The following is a 19,421-nucleotide window of genomic DNA, read 5'->3' on the forward strand; positions in this document are numbered from 1 at the left end:
TGGAGCGTTATATTTGCTTGAAAATTTCACTATAGGATTAAAAGCTTAGTGCGTAGTTTTCACTGTAGTATATTAAGCTAGTACTAATAGAAAGCTTTTAAATGTACAGCCAAACTGTTGTTAATTTTTAAAAAAAAAGACCTCTATATTTTATTTAGGCTTTAAAGTAAAAAGGGCGACTGGTAATTTTGTCTAAAACCATTTTATTACCAATGCAGATAAGGAATATTCATCATCACTTAAGATGGTGGACATAATAAATAGTCCTCACTCTCTTCTCGTGTGTTTGATTTAAAAGCCAGCTAAGAGATGCCCACGAACGATGGGCAGCAGGAGTCCACGAATATATTTAAAATAAAAAAAAACTAAGTTTGCCAAGCTCCATGCCAAACGCGGCTGTGCCAGCGAAGTTTTCAAATGCTTAAAAACAATTTGAAATAGGTAACAGGTAACATCACAACCAAAAAGCTTTATTAAATAGATGAACAGGAAGTGATTGAAGTGTAATAATGTTTTGCATTCCTAAAAACCAAAGTACAGACGCGTATAGAATGTGTCAAAATAATTAATAATTTTTTTTGTAAAGAATATCTATATAGAAGACGCTTTAAAGGTATTGTTATTAATAACTTTAATTGTGATTGACGTAGATATAGTGTTTCGTTTACCAATACATGTAATAATAATAGTAAACACCATTTCAGTAGCAGAATGTGCACTACTTAATAGGTTCCACCATGGATTTCAAATAGAACCAGTTGGAAGTGATTTACATCTATCATCTTATAACGAGATTAATACAGTGGTTTGTTCACCTTGTGGGTCTTCGTCCTATGCTGCGCTTCCTCGATATTCACTCTAGAACCTATTAATAATAATTATTATTGATTTGTTTGTGTTACTATTCATAAATCAATTAGATTATCTGATAAATAGTAACACGTCAAAACTATAACAATATGGAAAGGGTTTTACACGTAAAACGGTCAATTACGATCGCGTTTACTTTATGACAAAAGAGCTAACATATGGTATTTTACTAAACGGTAACATATGTCAAACAGATATACTAAATTGTCAACACTTCTCTGTAATTCAGCCGTGAGTATTATTAAATATAATACCAAAATAGGACCTAACTGCTTAACACCTGTGATAATATACAATAAGAAAAACAATAATATTAAAAAAAAGATATTAGTCTGTTCAGACTTTTTTTTAAAAATAGTTATCGTTGATTAGACTTTTGTCCGCGACTGTACATCGCAGATCGCGACTGTGTGATCGTCCGATAACAGAGAACAGATGCTCTGTTCTTTTATTAGTCTATATGCGGAGCTCTGGGTCAGTGTTGTACGTCGTAAAACACAGTTAGCCGATGTAAATAGAAGGTGGATTACTCTGTGATTTGTTACAAAAGCATTTATTAAATGCAATCGCATTAGGTAATAGAAATAAGGAAGTAACTGGAGATAGTTGGAGCGGGTTTATGTCTTCAGAGACCATAGACAACAAATAATAGACTTTACATTTATTTATCGTTTCACTGTTTACAAATTTATTCATTTAATTCTCTTACTAATGATTTTATTTTAGGGTTATGTATTAGTATCAATCACGTATATATAAAAATCATTTAGTACGTCTTAATTTATGTATATGTACATAACTAATATGTATTGTCACTGATTGCATAAGAATGTTGCAAATGAAAGATAAAATTATAAAAAATAGAAATAGAATGTCATTTTGTACCTTCGCCGCTATTGCTCATCCTCTGGAAATTTGTTCTTAAGTAGTGGGATTCCCGTATCTTTAATGCACAAAGTGTGAATTATACAACACTGTATCCCGGGAATCGATCCCGCGACGTACCATCGCAAGTCTCAGTCCTATTAGTAACCTACTGCTCACCTCTCCTTTTTCCCTTTTAATGGGCCCCCGTTATTGCGAGGTTTTCGTTTTCCCATATCTCGTTTAGGGACAGGGAAATAACAATTTTTAATTAATTATTTCACATCCTTCTTTTTATTTCTTTATTTCTCTTTCAGTCTTGACTGATCCCCTTTATTTCCTTGATTGATTCCCTTTATAATCATACTAACTTAAATATATCTACGAAGGTTCCAAAGGAGTTTGATCCGAGTTCTATTTTAAATTTCTTGGGGTGACCTATCCCCAGCAGTGGACATTTAACCACTAAATGATGTGATAATTAACGACGATGAAAATATTAAAGAAATAAATGGATCATTTAATTTGATATAGTAATGATTTCAAAGATAATAGCAACACCACGTTATGAATGATACATTCATGTAGTCTTTGTAAATTATTGAATCGCGAAACGAAAACATGTGTTACCAGTCTATTTTAAAATCCGTGAAAATAAATATTTTTAAGCGTGGGCAAAGTATAAATTAAATTGGGGCTCTGGTATATGAATTTGATTACAGCCGACCTTAATCACGGGACGGGAGCTCTCGTTCGCTTAGGCATTTTTTTGATAGATAATTTGGCAACATTGTGTGTATAGGTAGCTGGTATTTATATTATATATATATGTGCTGGTATATATAGGCCTCCTAAAGAAGGCCGATTTAATTGAATAAATTATTGAAACGCCCTTTATTTTTATTTTATTCTGGTATCGGCTAAGTTGTTTTTTATAAGTTATTAGCTGCCGGTCGTTAGAGCCGAAAAGTTTCGGTAGTCATCCCACAAGGTGGACCGTTGAAGAACTTTGGTAGAGGCCTGTCGATGCCATTTATCTATTGGCTGACGCGAATGAATGTAGGAATGAAGTTGTTAGCATACACAAGCAACGTTTTTAACATTTTTTTAATTATTATAATAAAAGAAATATTAGTAATTTACAACAGACTAATATATTTGTTCATGGCTTTGCGACTTGATCCATTATATATATAAAACATGAACAGGGTTTTTGAGATGTTACAATTTCGAAAAATAAGCACAATTTTCATGTTTAAATGAACAAATAAAAAATGAGTTTTGTAGGAAGATGTTATTTAATATTTGCGGTGTTTGCAGACGTTTATATTTACAAAGAAATTTGTTAGAAGGTAGACCATTCTAATAGTACTTCATTTGGGACATTGTCATCCACGAATATAGGAATCAATCATTATTATCGTCATCAGGTCAGTTGATTGACACGCATGCGATATCAGCAATAGGTGATTCACCAGAGTTTTACTGTCTTTTTTATGGCCCTATTTTAGAGGCTTCTCGTTCAATACCTATCATGGTCGTACAGGGTCTTTATTTACATTGTAATTTTTCATTTATTTTAATGAATTTCCATACTCATCTTTCGTTCTTCCCAATATCTTTCATTTCCTTCCATACCTCGCCTCACTCTTTATTTTTCACAATACCTGTTATTTTATCTTACTATCTATATCGCACTTGATTTACTTTTCTAATATCACAGCTATTTTATCACTCTTGTTTATTATTTTACTAATTCTTGTTTATTGCTTTTTATTGTGTTTCCTATTACCATTGTGCAGATTTCTAAAATGGTCTGACGACACTCCTCTTCACATCTGTGAGGCGATGATCTTCTCATCTATTCTCTCTGCTACTGCAGGTGCACCACGGTCTGGTCCACACCCGAATCACAGATGCATGAGGAACTCTCGGCATTTACTGTATCACCGGTACATCTAGTGGGAGACCTACCCACGTCACGTCTACCGGCTTGTGATCGCCACTCGTAAAGCTTTCGGTTCTAACAGCCAACGTTGCACGAGCGCATGCGCCGTTTACTGTATTTACTGACATGAAAAACGCGAAATTCCGAGCAGAGCAACCTTATTGCTCTCTGGTTGAACTAAAGCCTTCTTTCAAGTCTCACCGTAAGCGACCACGTCTCGGGAAACAATATCATTTACATACTACAAATATCTCCAGCATTAATAATTTGTAGTTATTTTTTTTTGTATATTTCTCAGCTGTACCAGCAAAAAATATCAAAAACTGTATAAAATGTGTTGTAATTAGTAGCGAAACAACGCAGGAGTGTGCTTAAGCCAGCGTTAGTCTGACAGTAGGAAACAGCTTAAACTTGTGATGCGAACAGTTGCTCTCGTTACCGCTCTCAGAACATTAACAACTAAGTCATCGTATATGCACTGTGAGGTTTTATTTCATAGGAGCAATTTAACCAGACCTTTTGAAGATGAAAACGAGCGCAGCTTTTATAACACATTCTCAAAATTCATTCCTTCATTTGTTATGCATTTTTCTTTTTTTGTATTCGACCAGTACGTCATGAGGAAGAAAATTTATATGATGATTTTTCGAACGCAATACTTATTTTTTCAACTGCATTGGTATACAGTCGTATATAAGTATAAATAAAAATATCTCTAACAGGAGAAATTTAATTTAATTTTAACTGTAGAATGTCCACAGCTGGACATAAATCTGGACATATATTTTTAATAGATGCGATTGGTAATTGAAGTCTACATCTAATGTCTCTCGAGGACCCTAATAGCGAGCCTGTTTCAATCAAACATTACACATTAAAGGTGAACGTGAATATATCTAGTATTAATGTTTTTATGTTTGTATATGCATTTGCAATAATTGTTCCAGTATAGTTTCAGTATAGTATAAAGCGATGATAAACTTCGTAGAGAAAAAGTGTGTACATAGTTAGTTTTAGTAAAATGCTAGGGCATTTTTATAAGCTGTTCGTATGTAATTGTAATCAAAATATTATTCAAATTGTTCAAATATTTTATAGTTCAACATAGTAGTGGATTACTTACACTTGGTAGATGGTTTTCAACCTTAAGTCATCTTTATATGGTGTGTGACAAAAGCAATTTCAAGATTTTAAATCATGATAATCGTAAACACCTTCACCATTATTCTTTTCACAAGAAATACAAAAGATACTTAATACGAAATGACAAAAAGATATATATAATAATTGGAGCTCTTTTAGAATAAATAATAATGGATAAATTACGTTTGTATGTTGTGAATTCGATTCTCGACTTTAAAGCCCCCTATGTGAATTATAACTTCGTCCCCGATTACAAACGGTAAAGGAAACCATCGTAATAAACTATAGCTATCACCTATCAAGGAAACGTTGCCAATATTTTTGGACTTTTGGATCTACATCTTCATTACGGGTCCACATTAATAAGGAAAATAATTCACCCGGATATTTGTTTAAATCTTTTACAAATATACTTAATTCTATTCTATTCTATTCAAAATAAACATTTATATTAAATATTACATGAATGTTTTTAAAAAATATGTAAAAAAAAACAACTGAACGCATAAGTCTACAAATTTTTTTTGTTAGGTGTTTAAATATAAGCTGTATTAACGATAAAAAATTAAAATGAATACATAAAACTATCGAAAAATAAAGTGATTTGAATAAACTACATGAAACTGAGAGTTTTATTTTCTTTTATTTTATTTAATCAAAAGAAAACTTACCTGAATTATTTAAAAATTCACTGAAAACAAAAATATCTCGTACACAATCATAAGAAACACAAACAATCTAAATCAATCACCATGACGATAGTTTGTTAAGTTGTGTTCGAACCAACTGAATTTGTTTAATCATTGTATTTACTTCGGATTATCTAAAAGTTGAAGACCAAACCCGAGTTATCACTCACAGCGGTCCTGGGAGCGAACTCCGCGAAGGGAAGTGGTACGCTGCGATAGACATCACGGTTTCGACTGGCTAAATTTAACCGTGTTGATTTGAGAGCACGGATGCAGCGTTGGGACTGAGGAATCATAGGGCTGCCACAAAAATATATTACAAAACAAAAATGAAAAAAAAATTTTTCGTAGTATACATAAAATAACACATCAACCATCTGAAATACATCATACATCATTTATTTATTCATATTGTTACATTGTTGTAAGTTCGGTGCGAAGGAAACTTCATACACCGTTATATTTTTTAGTAAAAATTTTAATAGCCAAACCGTGGCATATCTTTATAACTTTCTACGTGTAATAATGACGCAATCATCCAATTATTTTACATTCGACCATTGCCTTTTTACATCATTCCTTCTAATTTAACACTACGCGTCTCGCGATGACATTACTATCCACTTAGGACCACTTAGTGATTACTTATATATATATTATTAAAACAATGCCAGAAGAGATCAATAAATTCAAATTAGTATCAAATTGAGCTCCTTTATAATGGCTTTCTTCAAATTAAATTTAGAAGGGTTCCAAATACATGTTACCTGAGAAAAACCCACAAGAAATTCAGAGAAATTCATTCGTAAGATTTATTAGCGCTTATAAATGCTTAACACTATAATATAATTTTAATAAACTTTTATAAAGAAGACATATGACCTTAGCAGTGTTATCGGAAGACGCTTGATGCATACCACTTCCAACCGTTCATATTGAAAATCTATGAGGTGGCCTAAGTACAGCTGTAGATGGCTTATGGTTGAAATGAAGATGATGACGATGAAATTTTAAAATTTATTTCGTGATATTTTATTGTAAAATCCACACACGAGAGGAATTAAATGTATGGAGAATAGAGTAAAGTTACAAGCTTATCTTTATTTCCACATTCAACGAATATTGGTAGAGATTCGAAGAAAGCTTTAATGGGAGTGGTTCAATTTGCAGGTGTGACGTCATCGGGACTAGCTTGAACTTTGCGTCTTTAATTTACACACTGTGATTACCGTGTTCAAATGGTTTCAATATTACAAACCGTTTAAAAACTACAGTTAGATCGTATGATAAATATATAGTTTTCTTAATAAATAAATCTAACATTGTATGTAAAAACTGCTCTGTTGAAATTAACGATGTAAGTAATAAGAAATATTTTTTCATGTTTACTAGTTTCTTCTATATATATTTTTGTATTAATATTTCTCTTGGTCGACTTACGGCAAGCTGACATTCGCCTAATAAGCCATGGAGAGTGTTATGTTCGAGATTTTCCTATGAGATCGAATTGTCACTTCCGAAGCCCCTGTCCGAAGACTAATAAAAGTTACTGACATAGTGGCAGTAGATTGGCATATTAAAGTGGCAGTAGCCAAGCCACATAGAGCGCTAAACTGATGACAACTGGGGCTTTAAGTTTCTAGAGTGGAGACTTCGGACTAGCAAGCACATCCACAATGCAGTGGAGTCTAAAACTATGCAATATAATATGCGTAAGCTTAGAATAAATACCTCATACTCTATTATTTCGGCTACATTGCGCGGAGGAGCTTGAATAATCTTAGAAAGCTAAAAATTGTCGGCAAAGTGGAAGGTAAAAGAGCCAAAGGACAGTCATCTACCTGTTGGATTGATGCAATCAAAAAATTCAAAAGCATACAACACCACTGCAAACGGCTTCTTAAACCTTTCACAACATAGAATAGCTCGAAAAAAATGGTAACAAAATCTGGCGTGTTTGGCCACGATCCTCAGTTAAGAGAAAGCGACGAAGATGATGAAAATTGTAACAGCAGGTTGAAGTAAGCTATTTATTGTGTTATCTTTTTCTGCTGTTTATGTCGTTTGAAAATATTTTTTCTGTATATTGTTGTGTTAGTTGTAGTGTTTTATTGTTTGCTGTTATTGCAATAAATTAATAATTAGTTCGCTTATTTGTGTTGTTATCCACATAGAATCATTTATGTATAGTATAAATAGTGACCATATATAGGTATATATATGTACGCCGCGAGGAGAATACCAAAAGAGCCAAATTTAAAAGAAACTAGAGTCAGATTGAACCCTCCATCTATTTAAAGCTACGAGGATTCTACAGGCGCCTTGTTTTGAGAAGAACTCACGGGAAAGTCAGTCAGGTTCTTTTTGGTCATTTTTAGAATATTTTTTAAGAATCCTTCAAAGTACGGTATAAATTTTTCCCTATTATTTATGTTCGATATTGTATCCGAATGTAAGACTTTTTATTTGGTCTTGAGTGCGTGTGTCGGAACGCACGGCGTCTTTCACCGGCTTCTAACAAAAGACGATCTCTTTTTGCAGTGTGTGACATATTTGATTTTGTGACATTAAATAATTAACTAAATGTGCTTGTTTTATATCGAAACCCAACAATTTATATATAAAGTTTTTTTTTTTAAAACGTCTTAAGTTTATAAGGGCATTGAAGGCACTTAGGTACTGTATTATACTACAGTTTAAAGAATTTCTTATTTTATGAATATGTATTTCATTTTATGTTTATAAATATCAATAAATTATTCAATAAATATTTAAAACCGAACTCATGTCAAAATTAAGATCATCGCACGTATTTAGTAATTATGTAAATCAGTGTTTATGTTGGTTCGATGTTTCTGTTTGAGTTCTTTACGGTACCTTTGTTCAAGTCGTACAAGCGCTTGACAGCCCCTTATCTTATTGCCTGAAGCTACCTCTCGTTTCACTCTTGTTCCACTATAATGACGTCCGACGACATTGCAAATAAATAAACCTACAAGATAACGAGATGCCTCTGTCTCTCTTTGCTTCGGGGGTCGTCTTTGTTAACAAGATCTCTTAGGTATATACAAAGCAATGTTATTTTTACAAATTTGGATATAGGACAGTGGTTGAGTACAGTCAGATTTGTATTTCGAGAATTACGTAACATTAATATCATAAGCGGTGTTGAAAATCCTATTAAGAACACTAAAATTGATTAGTAGAATGCTAAGACCAAAATATTTGAATGACATACGTATTAACCATTTATTTCATATCGTACCAGCGTAGAGCAATACAAACCTGTTGTCTCTTAGATCAAAGCATGGTAACACAGTTAAGAGAAAATTATAGGGTTAATGCAAAATACTAAAATTAATAATGCTGTCACAAGTGGTACGGTAAATATTAGTTAGCTACTACTAGCTAAGAATTTAAATTCCTGAGAATCTCTACCGTTATATATATATATATATATATTTATATTGTCAGCAAAATAGCATCAAATGTTTTTTTTTAACTTAAAGAGTAATCTCAAATTTGCTAAGAACTAAGCGACATTACAGTAATAACTATTATAGTAAATAAACTAGATACAGCAATCTAGCTGTCATACAGCCAGTTTTAGCAATTATTTTTCTTTGACTTTATTTTGCTTATTAGATTCACTAGTCTATTATACTTACTACAAATTATAAATAAAATAAATCGTAAAAGTTGTCCGGCTTTTTCGAAGTGAACACGTTATGCAGTTAATACAAATATGTAAGAAAAATATTGTTTGAATCTACTAAAATAGTCCTGACATGTACAACATTTTTGTTTAATTACAATAAAAACAATCGACTCTCTATTTTGTCTATGCGTATAACTATATCCACCAACAAGACTAAATATTCGTTCGCGTGGATTGATAATAAATTTTTAAAAACGATGCATATTTTCCTGGTAGATAGATCGAACTAATTGACTAGTCAAAAGAAAATTTGACTTCGATATAAATTAAAAAAAAATTACGATTTATTCTTTCTCTATCTAATTGTAAGTATATAAAAGTAGATATAATATACGATTTGTTCTAGTCAAAGGAAACAGCTGATCACTCTGAAAATGAGGATTAAAGTAAAGATGTGCGAGCAGATAAAATATCGACGAGTGACAACCCTATAGATCTCATTTAAGCTAAATGCGCACGAGTTGAACGGTTCGCGATTGAACGATCGACCGATAACATACCGCAAGAGTTTTCCTCTAAATCCGCTTGCGGAACTCTGGGTCACCCACGTATCATAATTGACTGCATTATTGCATTCGAAGATATCTTTCACGTTCAAAGCAATAACCCATTCTGTGTAATTGGGAACGCAAAATCATGCGGAAGATCTTGGGACCAGCGAGAAATCAAGACGGATCTTGGAGGCTCCGAAAGAATACCGAAATTGAGACTTTAGTAGCACAGCCAAATATCATCGGCGAATATAAAGCTCAACGAATCCGCTGGCTTGGTCACTTGGAGCGAATGGGATCGGATCGGAGCGTGAAGGTAGCGTACCTGGAAAAACCGAGAGGTCGAATACCAGTGGGTAGACTCAGGTATCGCTGGATCGATCACATTGAGGCAGACTTGCGCGAATTGAATGTCAACCAATGGCAGACGATGGCGCAAGATAGAGGAAAGTGGAAGTCTCTTGTTTCGGAGGCCAAGACCCACTTTGGGTCACTGAGCCAGTGGAGTAAGTAAGAGTAAGTAAGTGTAATCGGGTTATTTAATACTCCTCTTAAAGTTTATTTAATTTATTATCATATTACCCGATAGACACCCACTACAAAACCTAGGCCGCCCCCAAAGATCGCCTCTATGACCGATCCTGAGCTGCTCGCATCCAGGTACTCCCCGCGACCTTGAACTATCTTGTCATTCCATATATCTTGTCTAGTCACATCTTATTTTGAAGAAGCCCAATTGCATTTATAAAAAATTTTTATAAACTAAGCAAGAAATTAATCTGTAATATAAATAAAAATGAATATACATATTAATTCGATTATTTTTTAATATAATATATTTTCGTTGAGTCACTCCTTTATGGGAAGACCTATGAGCAGCAGTAGATGTCTCCCGACTAACTGAAGATGACGATGATGATAATGGTGACTCCTGGTGTCTTAATAAGGAAAATTTACGAGGAAAGTAGTACCTAACATGTTCGTAAAAATGGATTAATTTTCACATTAAAGCGACTTTGCACCCATTTTGCGCCGGAGCTAGCTTTAAAATTGTAAAAAAAAATAAAGAGAACATTATGATTCTATTAAAACACATAGAATTTTACTACCCGGTAGTAATTCTTAAACATTTGACGTTAATCAGAATGAAAAAGAGGCGTGTGAAAGCTACCTCTGGTTCGGTCGACAAGACTACATTTTTGAATAATGTTTACAAGTTTTTCCTCGTGTTTTACCAAGTAAAAATTACGAAAAAAATTGTGAAAAGTACACTTCGTTAAATCATTCACTGAGTAAACCTTAAAACTTGGCCCTTAATCTTTTATCTCTTCTCCCTAAAAAGAGGCGTGATGGATAATATTTTGATAAGCACTTTACGGTAAGCGGCAAGCGCAGCGTAATAATATCCACCCATAATGTGGTAAAGGCTACTTTTTTAACGTCGTCAGAAAAGCTTGGATGCAGGCCGCTTCCAACTGGTCTTATTGAAAATCCATAGAATAGACCTATGTCCAGCAGTGCACGTTATGGTTGATTTGTTGATGATTCTTAATCTCTAGTAGTGAAGGGATAAGTAAATAAACGCTATTTGTTATAAATACGTTAAATTAATAAATAAAAAGGTAATTATGAAATACATTTTTTTGAATTGAAATGTAACTGGCTGGTAACTTATCATTGAACGAAGTTAGTCAGGGTAGATAGTTAGTTACTAACTAACTATAGCAAAGACAGTGTACCTTTCAAAGATGTGCTATCTGAGGTAACGAACATCGATGAACGCTTTTTGCCTGTGAACACCATTAGCACTAGCCGCAGCGTGACCTGTTTACAGTAACTAAACTATAGGGGTCTCAGGGACCTCGGTTTAGGCCGTCAAATAGTTGATTCATGGGATTGAGAATTGTTGGTAATATCTGTCAAAGCTTATTTAGGTCGAGTTTATCTAAGCCTTCTAGAGAGATTCGCACACCATAACATATATATTATTTGTTAGTTTGTAGTTCATTTATTTCTCCCTTAATGTATTCTATACAAAAATCAAAAGTTTCAAAAATAATGAAGTAATTAATAATAAGAATACAGTAATAAAAAGGGTATTCAAAATTCGGATAATGTCATATTAATATTAATTATTGTTTGTTATCTGTTCCCGCAGATTTTGTACTGCCAGAAATTATCGGCCCGCCGCACTTCAATAGAAAAAAAAAATATGTAACATTTTTTTTTAATGTAAATGGTGCAATAGCGTTTTGCAGATCAATGAGCTATTGTCATTCTTACTTATAAAGCTCTTATAATCAATCACCCTATGTAAGTTTTCTCACGACATTTTAAATAACTCAGACAAATTGTGCACCTGTTAAGAAACAAACCTGCTATCTGCGATTGTATGTTACAGCTTTACTATTAGGCGTCAACCGCTAGGTCTAGATTTAATATTTCAATTCACATATGCTCTAATGACCTTAGACGTAGTGATAAAAATATTGTTATCGTCATCATTTTAGCAGTAGAACGTTCTATAAAAGATTTAAACTTCCATCGTAGATGAAATTAGACTGGTTGGAATCGGCCTATATCCAGGGTCTTCTAACGACTGTAATGAGGTCGTCTAGTCACTTCAAGGTCCTCCGCTGCGTTTGCCGGGTCCGAGGTCTATGGTCTCCATTCCAGACCCTTAAGACTCAACTGGAATTCGGGTCTGCGCGTCAAGTGTCCTGTCCACTACTACTTCAACTTGTAAACCCGTTTCGTTTGTGTCCGGATTTCCCCATTCCGGAATTAATGTCGTAGAGAATTTGTGAATATAGACCTCGCTGAGTGACGGATCGGTATGTATCATGATAAAATATAGTTGGATTAATAATAAAGGTTAAAAAGATAAATAAATTTGGTTCAGTAAATAATAAATAAATTTTGTTAGTAAAAAAATTGTGTTAAAGAAACATTTATTATCATTTGCGTTCGCTTACGATCCTCTTTGGTCATGTCACATTTCTGAACACTATGTTCAATTCATAAACAAATAAGTCCTACATTCACACAGTGAAATAGTTACACTGACACGCGTTGTTTAACGTACAAATGAGGTTTGTATATCTTTAGACGAATGAGAATATGTCGCAATAAAAAAAATACACGTGGCGCCATCTATTATTGGCTTACTGCGCGGAACGTTCTTAGTAACCTGGATTATATTATTTTAAAATGTTTCTGTTTTTTGTTTCGAGTTCTAGCGGTTGTTTATTACCTGAGAGCATTTCAAGGTAATTTTATTTGTTTTTCTTGATAAACTGAAACGTAAGAATTAATACTAAATAAAAAGAAGGAATTACAGTGGTCATTAAATTTATTACTTTATTAAAAATTATAACAATGTAACTTAGATTAGCCTTATATCTAATTAAGGGCAAGCTTTACCTTTCTATTGGCAATGAGCAATTGTTTACGGTTTCACAATACTCTTCTGTGTACTGCCTCTGAATTGTCATATGCATATGTATGCATTAAAAAAACACTAGTAAAAACTTTTTTGACAGTGTAAAAAATATTATTGAAAATGAGGTTCAGAAAAGTATTGCTCCAACTAATACATTAAGAATATTTGTGAAATAAATCTAGAAGAAAACTCCTTCTCAAATCCTTCAGATTTTTGGAGCTATCGCAGCTTTTTTTTGAAAAGCAAATGAAAGTTTTACGTAAATGTTTTTTACGTGTTTAAAAATATTAATAAACGAAATCGGAATGAACTTTGATACATTTCATATATTTCTGGTACATTTTCAAAAAAAAATATTTTCGTCAGATCTGATCAGAACATAATATTTCTATACATAATATTAGATACATGGTTTGAAATAAAAAGATAATGCAAAACAAACCTAATAAGCTTTCACAGGTATCTAATCATCAGAACACACATTTTTAATGCATAAAGGCTAAGTTCCATCCGGTTTTTGACGTTTTCTGAAAACTGAAACATTAAGGAATTATTATGTTTTGTTCTGTTTCTCCTTAAAGGTGAAACGCTTCATTTATATATGCGTTTCATTAATAAAACCTACGTTAATGTTTAGAATTCCTCATTATTTAGCATCACTACTAAGTTATGTCCTACGTATTACGGGAATTTCAGTCTTTTAACTATAAGGATATAATTTTGTTTTGTACTAGATTCTGAAATTGGAATACCACATATGTACCTTTGTCGTTCCCTTACCAAAGCTTATAGAGATAATAAAAATTATTTACTTATTTTATTTATTTAAACACTGATACTATGTATATAACGAGGAACTTTTATATAGTTCTTAAAAGAAGAAAACAATTTTCTGAGAGAGGACAAGATGTAATCTATTACGCAAATACAGTCCAGTCTGCACGATTAGGCAGTTGAGTGTTTTACCAGGTTTTTACAAAAAAAAATTGTTATGTATATTGTATATCATACCTTGACAGAAAATGAACTATACATTCACCCCTTCAAAGTTTGAGTTACTTAATAATTAAAGCTATTTCATTCGACTACATTTATTCATCTTGATAACTGTAAATCGAAGTTTTGTTTTGTTTCTTGTTACCATGCAACACGTGACGCTTACACGATAATAGCAACGCACACAGTTGCGTAATGCATTTTATTAATTGTTGTTAATTACCAGCTTTTTGTTAGAAGGTATTGCTTGTATAGGCTTCCCCCTAAGTTCGCTTCGATGACCGGTCTAGTGCTGTCGTTGATCCAACTAGTGCGAGTCCTACCCATGGCTGATTTACTGGCTCATGGTGGCCACCTAAAAACCTGCCATAATAAATGTTAAAACTTCTACATTTTATGATAGTTTGTTCCTTCAAGGGATTTACCAAAATAATTTTACCTTTTATATAATTTTACAAAGACTTCTTGAAGCAGGTCTTGAAACAAGTCTTAAAGGCTTGTAAATGATCCCAAAAGCTTACAGTTTGTTGAAGAGCTCTTGCAATTAACAGAAGTGGATTAGTCTACGGGGATATTTACCTTTAAACCTTGATTTTATAACCTTTTATTTGAATTGTGTGTTTTGAAGTAGTTATAAATCACCTAAGGCATTCCACAGTTTTATTAATTAATTTTAAATATTCATCATCCGTTTATTTATACAATTATCTAAATAGGATTATTTACTGTAACAACTTGATTACACCATGAAAAGAATGCTCGCCTAGTTTTATAGAAACTAAAATCCGGCAGAGCTCCTCAATAGTGGCATTCTTGTTCCTCTTTGATATCTTATCTGGAAAACCATGGTTGAGGATTCGAAGAGTTTCCACTACAGGTCTCTATGATCTGCTTTTCTAAGTCTTTTGTAATGAGACCCGTCACCGACTCGGCCCAGAGTTCGTCCATCGGGTTGGCGATCGCCCTCCTGGCCTCTTTCACTCTACTTTTTCTACGACAACCAGCTTAATTATTCAACTTATAGCTAGGCACCCTTACTGAGTAGAGCCCACAGCAACCTCTGATAATCTTCTTTTTGTGGTCAGTTTTAGAATAATACTCTAGACAGTATAGCAGAGCACGTTCTTTCCAAGCTTTATTTTTAATTATGATATGCACTTAACAATACCTTTGCGGTATAATAAGATTTTTAATGTTTTCATTAAATAAAATTATAAAATTTATTACATGATAATTCATAGATATTTCACAGGAGAATATAATACCGTACTATAATTATAAGTGAAGGCTAGTAATTGTTTCTAAGTTTAACACAAGTCTAAATCAGAATATCTTTATTCAAGTAGACATTTACATACACTTTTGAATCGTCTATTATTTTAACATTATAAATAGTAAACTACTACCGACTCGAAACGCTGATCGGTTGAGTGAAGCCGTCCAGAATTTCAACATTTACTCTTTTAAATGAAACTTAACAATTTATGACTTGCATATTACTATATCAATCATATAAATGTGTCAACAAACTAAGTTTCATACATTAACTAAACTATTAACTAAAAACTCTTGAATGCTATAATAAAATTCATTTAAATATATATAGTATATAATTAATATAATTTCAATATATAATTTTACATTTAAAACTAATGAAAGAAAGTTCTAAGATATTTTATGGAACTTGCGTACATTTCCGTACATCTAGACCCATGAATAATTTGTTAATTTTTTGAAAACGAAATTTAGACGTTACGTGGTTATTTTTATTTTTGTGTCTGTTAATATTTTACATATAAGATTTTAAATAAATAATATGTTAAGCGCTTAAATAATGTAATTAAAATTTATTGCGAAGCAATCTTAAGAATGACAATTTTGCTTAAAAACATCTCTCAGGGAATCTTTAGGCTTTAAGTTATAAATAGCCAGTACTGCTCTTTTCTGTAGCATAAATACAAAATTAATATCTACGGCACAGTCTCACAATAAATGCCGTAAGAGAAAGCGCTGTGAAAATAACTAAAGTATACGAGTCGAGCCGTATTAATGTCTGTTAATTGTCTTACTTTTTTAATTGCAAAGACGGTACACCCGAGTATACTGGCGAGTGTTGAGAGATGAAGGCTTTACTGGAGCTTTCAATCCGAAGTAATGCCCAAGAAAACAATTAAGTCAATCTGCTCTAACATTTAATTGTTAATAAGTAAGCTACAATTTAGACTTTTTACGTTAGGAAGGGTAAACTTAATCAATTTGGTTTAATAGTGATTAAGACTGAATTATTATTTTCTAACTAATAAAGAACACGTGACAGACGATGTTTACTTCATCACGATTACTCCTATTACGCTCAACTTTAAAACAAGCGAGGTCATTAACGTCAACAATTATCAGACATAGCCGTTTTACTATTCATAGACCGTTTACGTAAAACTGCAAGTAATTAATAAAAGCAGAAACAATAAAGGGCCAAGAAGAGAAACCCAAAAAATAGGGTTTAGATGAACCAATTTTATTTTATTTTTTATACCTGGAGCCTAAAAAGAGATAAAAAGCAACACACATACACCATAATGGCTAAGTTTGTTTAATAATATTTTACGGTCTACGCAATCAAGGGCTTAGGATAAATCGAAAAACACCCCCATTGCATTCTGCGACTATCCCATGCGTGGTAAATGTGAAGCGTGGCATTCGTAACAGTTGTAGACTTACTCATAATGAAAGCATGTCGTTTACTATGCACTGTTTTATTGTTGTAAATAAATTGTCATTTTATTGAAAAATTTTTTTTCAAAAATCTTACTTAAGATTAATAAAATAGAGAAGGGCATTAAATCTGAGTACATACCACCTTTTTTATATGTGTATATCTGCAACAGTTAGTCATCCTTATATAAATAAATAGGTAAAGGGATCAATTGTCTGTAAATATTCCAGTTTCCTTCTTTAATAATTTTTATGCCACGAAGGTGTTTTAGCAATTGCTAATAGTCTTTTGAGCAGTGGTCTTATGATCATAGGTCGCGGGTTCGATTCTCTTCCGTTTGTACATTAGTTATTTACCACTGCTTTCGAACAAGTTTCCAGAGGATGTACAGCAGCATCCTCTTCGTACCATAATACCGCACTGCATTTGACAATCCACCTGCCAAGCGTGGTGATTATGGTATATCCCTATGATACCTTTGAGGGAGGCCTTTACCTTGTAGTGGGCATCTGTTGTCTGAAACGTCAAATAGTATTTGCAAAGTTTTTGTTGAAATAAAAGAAATATCAAACGTTTTTTAAGAGCTCAGTAGTTTAAAAGTAACAAGTTAGTGATTTAATATAAAACGATCCGGCTCCATGGTGCCAGCGTTGTCAGATTCTCTAGTAACCATCTAAAGATAGCATGTATTTTCAGATGAGGACATTAAGCGAATGGCGTATGTGAACATACGATCTTCGTTCGCATAACACATCAAATGTAATATGATTTTATATGTAATTATATTTTTTCAACAATTCATATATAGTGACATAATTTTGATATTAGATAAGTGAATACTAGCTTGATATAGAACTATAAATTTTTTTTAAGATTGTACATTTTTGCTGTTTTAACTAGCCTTATGATGTTCAAGATGTTAGGATAGGATATGAGATTTTTGTCGTAGAATACTTTAGATCAACAAATACATTGAAAAAAAAGTATAATTTAAATTTGGAACTTATTTATCGTATTAGAACATGAACGAAAAGCTGCCAGTATTACATATAACATAAGATCCAAAGGGGTTGTTGCTGTTTTAATTAAATCGCAACAGGAGAGGTGCGCGACCGACAGATGGAAGCTCTAGAGGATCTGTGCTCCCCCTTTGTCTTTGTCCGCCCCGACACCGTGTCTGACGTTTCCTAACATCTGAGCGGGCTGCGTTATCGATTGTATTTGTGAATATAATCCAGAATACTTCGGCCCCTTGTTCCCGATAAAACTTCCCCTTCGCGCGACGCGAGTTGAAGTCGGGGAAGGAAGGGCGTGGGTCATTTTATACTGGACAATTTTGTAGCATACACGCAAATTACGCACACCGAGAAACGTCGGCGCGCAGTCGCAGAACTGTCACCCCACCCATGAGCTAGCTTGGACCCGTCCAAAGCCGGCAAAATCCTACACCCCAGCGGTGACGTCCCAAGCGCAACAACTAGTTCGAAATAATTTAAAAAATTAATATATAAATTAAAATAAATACTATTAATGTAAAAAAGCTAAAATGTCTGTGTATTGCTTTAATTGTTGCTTAGTGTAATTAGAGTAAAGTGCAAGGACCTTGTAGCTACGAAAAAGAAAATGGCGGAACTGTATTCGCGATTTTCGTTTCACATTATGAACTGATTTTAATTTTTTTTAATAGAAAATTAATAAGGCTTTTCCCGTGTGCCAGCGGTGGATCGGTTTTTGGACATTTCAGTCGGTTCGCGAGTGCAAGGACGCGTTAGGATCGATACCGCCGGCGATGCTCGCTTGAGTCCGGCATTTGGCTGGGGCAGTTTGCGCTGCCGAGTCCCCGCGACCGCTGTACATGTCGGCCGGAGTGCAGTAGATTGCCGTCTTTAGACGAGATGACGACGGAGACAGCGACACCGAACCAGGTATGTACAAGCATCAATATTTTTTGCCGCAACGTCTTAAAGCTTTCGTCTGTGTCAAGGACAACGCCGAAATTTCGTCTTTCATTATATAACTTTCAGTTCAAGGTTATTTTATTAATTAAACGGTTATCAAAAATGTTTTATTTTTAGACTAGGCCTTAATGATAACTATTATTTAAAATATTTATGAGATTAGTATTTTTAGTATAAAAATTTTGATGTATACATAGTATTTTAGTCTTTAATTTATTAAGATAATTTTTTATTGTAGCATTCTAGACACTTTAAGACAGGACTATGTGCAAGGTATGCTATTATAGAAGATATAAGTCGTAGATTTTTTAACAATCACGAAGTTAGTATATTCTTTGCTTTTTTTAATTATTTTAGAGATAAATTTGTTTTCAATTTTAAACATATATTAAGTGCATGCTATTTCTTTAAGTGTTACGAGGTAAGTTAAACATAGAACATAGTAAAGTTAAATCATTTATACTGTACTATGTTCTTTATCGTTGTTATTTATGTTTGACGACATGGGTATTTTGAACGGATTCGACGAGGGAGAATTTTTGATTCACATTTCACGATATTGATTGAATCATATTAGCCCGACTGTGCC

At 33.2% G+C, this 19,421-nt stretch overlaps 1 protein-coding gene across 1 annotated transcript in view; it reads right to left on the bottom strand.

The window, feature by feature from the left end:
* LOC137925232 (uncharacterized) overlaps positions 1–5,711 on the bottom strand; it is an 84,964-nt gene extending 79,253 nt beyond the window's left edge. Inside the window, exon 1 of the mRNA XM_068768643.1 lies at positions 5,497–5,711. The gene's annotated coding sequence lies outside the window, so the exon portion shown is untranslated. The remainder of the gene's footprint in view (positions 1–5,496) is intronic.
* Between the last annotated feature and the right edge of the window lie 13,710 nt (positions 5,712–19,421).

The sequence above is a fragment of the Battus philenor genome, unplaced genomic scaffold (assembly GCF_028537555.1).
Source record: "Battus philenor isolate CCGP_79_NKW_IND1 unplaced genomic scaffold, ilBatPhil1.0.hap1 SCAF_26, whole genome shotgun sequence".
In the NCBI taxonomy this organism is placed as follows: domain Eukaryota; kingdom Metazoa; phylum Arthropoda; class Insecta; order Lepidoptera; family Papilionidae; genus Battus; species Battus philenor.